We start from the raw sequence: 4,802 nt of genomic DNA, 5'->3' as shown, positions 1-4,802 counted from the left end.
GTCATTTAGATGGATAATTAGCCAATTTAAGCTTTGTTGGATGAGTCTAATTAAGCTACGTAGAATAAGAGAAAGAGAAGAAGAAGTAAAAGAAGGAGGAGGAGGAGGAGGAGGAGAAGGAGACGGAAGAGGAGAAGAAGAAGAAAAGAAGAAGGAGAAGGAGAAGGAGGAAGAAGGAGAAGGAGGAGCTCCTTCTCCTTCTTCTCGTCCTTCTGCTTATCCTCGTCCCTCTCCTTCTCCTTCTTCTCCTCTTCTTCTTCTTCCTTCCTTTCATCTTTCCTCTTTCTTCTCCTCTCGTCTCCTTCTTTGGGCTAAATTGGCTAAGAATGCCTTTTTGGAGCTAATTATGTCATTTCGAGGATAATTAGGTAAGTATAGGTCATTTTTTATTAAATAGACCATTTAGGAGCTAACTAAGCTAATTATGTAATTTAGATGGAAAATTAGCCAATTTAGGCTTTGTTGGATGAGTCTAATTAAGCTATGTAGAATAAGAGAAAGAGAAGAAGAAGTAAAACAAGGAGGAGGAGGATAAGGAGGAGGAGAAGGAGACGGAAGAGGAGAAGAATAAGAAAAGAAGAAGGAGAAGGAGAAGGAGGAAGAAGGAGGAAGAAGGAGAAGGGGCAGCTCCTTCTCCTTCTTCTCCTCCTTCTGCTTATCCTCCTCCCTCTCCTTCTCCTTCTTCTCCTCTTCTTCTTCTTCCTTCCTTTCATTTTTCCTCTTTCTTCTCCTCTCGTCTCCTTCTTCGGGCTAAATTGGCTAAGAATGCCTTTTTGGAGCTAATTATGTCATTTCGAGGATAATTAGCTAAGTATAGGTCATTTTTTATTAAATATACCATTTAGGAGCTAACTAAGCTAATTATGTCATTTAGATGGATAATTAGCCAATTTAGGCTTTGTTGGATGAGTCTAATTAAGCTATGTAGCATAAGAGAAAGAGAAGAAGAAGTAAAAGAAGGAGGAGGAGGAGGAGGAGGAGGAGAAGCAGACGGAAGAGGAGAAGAAGAAGAAAAGAAGAAGGAGAAGGAGAAGGAGGAAGAAGGAGGAAGAAGGAGAAGGAGGAGCTCCTTCTCCTTCTTCTCCCCCTTCTGCTTATCCTCCTCCCTCTCCTTCTCCTTCTTCTCCTCTTCTTCTTCTTCCTTCCTTTCATTTTTCCTCTTTCTTCTCCTCTCGTCTCCTTCTTCGGGCTAAATTGGCTCAGAATGCCTTTTTGGAGCTAATTATGTCATTTCGAGGATAATTAGCTAAGTATAGGTCATTTTTATTAAATAGACCATTTAGGAGCTAACTAAGCTAATTATGTCATTTAGATGGATAATTAGCCAATTTAGGCTTTGTTGGATGAGTCTAATTAAGCTGCGTAGAATAAGAGAAAGAGAATAAGAAGTAAAAGAAGGAGGAGGAGGAGGAGGAGGAGGAGAAGTAGACGGAAGAGGAGAAGAAGAAGAAAATAAGAAGGAGAAGGAGAAGGAGGAAGAAGGATGAAGAAGGAGAAGGAGGAGCTCCTTCTCCTTCTCCTCCTCCTTCTCCTCCTTCTTCTTATCCTCCTCCCTCTCCTTCTCCTTCTTCTCCTCTTCTTCTTCTTCCTTCCGTTCATTTTTCCAATTTCTTCTCCTCTCGTCTACTTCTTCGGGCTAAATTGGCTAAGAATGCCTTTTTGGAGCTAATTATGTCATTTCGAGGATAATTAGCTAAGTATATGACATTTTTTATTAAATAGACCATTTAGGAGCTAACTAAGCTAATTATGTCATTTAGATGGATAATTAGCCAATTTAGGCTTTGTTGGATGAGTCTAATTAAGCTACATAGAATAAGAGAAAGAGAAGAAGAAGTAAAAGAAGGAGGAGGAGGAGGAGCAGGAGGAGAAGGAGACGGAAGAGGAGAAGAAGAAGAAAAGAAGAAGGAGAAGGAGAAGGAGGAAGAAGGAGGAAGAAGGAGAAGGAGGAGCTCCTTCTCCTTCTTCTCCTCCTTCTCCTCCTTCTTATCCTCCTCCCTCTCCTTCTCCTTCTTCTCCTCTTCTTCTTCTTCCTTCCTTTCATTTTTCCTCTTTCTTCTCCTCTCGTCTCCTTCTTCGGGCTAAATTGGCTAAGAATGCCTTTTTGGAGCTAATTATGTCATTTCGAGGATAATTAGCTAAGTATAGGTCATTTTTATTAAATAGACCATTTAGGAGCTAACTAAGCTAATTATGTCATTTAGATGGATAATTAGCCAATTTAGGCTTTGTTGGAAGAAGAAGGAGAAGGAGGAGCTAACTAAGCTAACTAAGCTAATTAAGCTAACTAAGCTAACTGAACTAACTAAGCTAATTAAGCTAACTAAGCTACCTAAACTAACTAAGCTAACTAAGCTAACTATGTCATCTAGCTATATTTTATTAAATAGGTCTTTTTGGAGCTAACTAAGCTAATTATGTCATCTAGCTATCTTTTATTAAAACACTAGAAATAACATACCTAAGTTAGGGTCAAGCACGGTGGCTCTGGCTTGTTTCACGTGGAGAAGGCTGCCCTGGAGAAGGATCGATTGTAGAAGGGTCGTGCGATGCGTTTCGGGACATATTCTGCACCAAACATCATTTGCAATGTGTAGTTAGCATGAGGACACTCTTAAGATCACTCCACTGAAATGAAACTCACCGTCCCCGCCACGTTAACGACTGGCATCGGCGGAGGGACTTGGCCGTTCTTCTCACACATAGACTGAACATTTGGTTTTGACAAGTCAAACTTTTTATTTCTTAATGAAACGGACATTCAAATGCAAGATTTGAAGTAACATGAAGAAGAAACTTACCACGAAGAGCTCGTATATGGCCCTGGTAGACGCATCATTCCGTGCCCTCTCCGCCTCCACCAATGCAGTCGTCCTCTCCTCCAGCTCCCTAATTTCCTTATCCTTCTCCGCCATAGCCGCCTGCATTGCCTCTCTCTCTTTCTGAATAGCAGCCTACAACACAACTCATTGTTAGCATATTGGTTCCAACGCACAACATAATGCGGAAAGATATTTGAGTCCATTAAACTAACCTCGATGGCGAGCTCGACTGGCCGTGCACGACGTGTTATCTGCCGGAGAGAGCTAGGACAACGTATAATGCCGTCTCCAATGGCGATCGAGCCATGGGTCTCCCGTTGCCAGCTATCATCACCACCTCTGGATCAATAGGCCCCTCGCTCGGGTTAAAGTCCTCCCCTTTCCTCGCCTTCCCGTGATCTCTGTACTCCACGAGCTTGTCGTGGGAGGAGATGTTGGTGAAGTTTTCTGGATGCTCGAGGTCAGACTCAGAGAATGCCTTGACCTTCTTGTACGAGGCAGTATGGGCCAGCGCATACAGGTCGTACATCTGTGGCGCCTCCGTCTTATTGTGACGCGCCTAAAAGAGAGAGAGAGGAAAATTGTATTGGTAAAGAAGAAGGAAAATTGAATTGCATGAGGCATGAAGCAAACCACATACCCAGTTCTCGCCAAATTGGATTAAGTTGACGCTCCCTTGATGGTGTCGCACGCCAACCATTTTGCCACGCCTCTCCCTGGCGTTGTTGTGGCTGGCCTCCCACGTTTCGGAGCACCACTGATCCACCAAGGCCTCCCAACAATCCATCTTATCCACACACCATCGCGGGGGCACCTAAGTTAATAAAGAGAAATTTGAGCATGTAAGAACCAAATCAAGGAAACTAACTACAAAGCCTTATTAATATGTAATTACCTTCATGTAATGCGCCTTCTCCATCTTAGCATCACGGCACTTCGCCTTGTCAAGCCTAATACGCCGCGTGGCTTAGTAGTCTCGAACAGCCTGCACCTGAGCCTCGTGCCGAAAGTTTTGAAGTCGGCGGCGACATTCGGTTTCGGTAACCTTTGCCGCGTCCTCCTCGTATCCCTCCTCACACCTGTAGTAGGTCTGCAAACGAGACAACACCGATTAGTACAATAAATAGCTATGGTTGATTTATAATTGTGTGAAAGAGAAATTACCCAGAACTTTCGGATCACCATGTCCGCCCTCGTGTCACACAAAACACCGTCGATCTCCACCTCCGGCGGGGCCGGGGCACCCAAGTAGTGCTCCCAGGTCATTCCTACCTCTCGCTCCCGACCGGGCAACGTAACAAACCCTGGGAAGTTTTGAAGGCAAAGAACACCAAGGACGCTGTTGGGCTTGCGGACACCCTTGGCAACAATCCAACCCCTACAGTATGACAAATTAAAGCCAAAATATTAGATATTTGAGAAAACCCGAAGGCAAAAGGTTAAATAAGAGTTAAATTAACTTACTTCTCCCCATTTGTCCTAATCGACCACCTCTGCTCGGGGGTCGCTGCCACGAGCGGGAGCCCCGAACTACCACACTGGTACACGGTAGGCCCCTCACCCAGCTCCTCGTCACTACCAGCATGGCCACTTGCCTTAGGCCAGGTATCCAACTGGGTCTCTTGGGACGTACCCTCATCCCTGCCTTGCTCCGGAGTCGCCTGGAAGGAAGCCTCTGGGACAGGAGTCTCGTGGGTCGAAGGCTCATCGACCTGAGGCTCGTCGACCCGAGGCTCGTGAACCGGAGACCGTGTAGCCTCCACCTCAGACGAATCCACCCTAGAAGTCCTGTGCTCAGGTGAATCAGCTTGGGGTGGTGGCGGAGACCGTGTAGCCCTACCTCTCCCGCGGCCACGTGTACCTTTAGTACAACATAAATACCAACATGAGTAATAAAATGTATATAAATACCAATATGCATACAACATGAGTACAACATAAATACCAACATGAATACAACGTGTACCTTTAGTGCCTCTC

Source organism: Hordeum vulgare, chromosome 5H (genome assembly GCF_904849725.1).
Source record: "Hordeum vulgare subsp. vulgare chromosome 5H, MorexV3_pseudomolecules_assembly, whole genome shotgun sequence".
Taxonomy (NCBI): domain Eukaryota; kingdom Viridiplantae; phylum Streptophyta; class Magnoliopsida; order Poales; family Poaceae; genus Hordeum; species Hordeum vulgare.
This window is presented reverse-complemented; position numbering follows the sequence as displayed.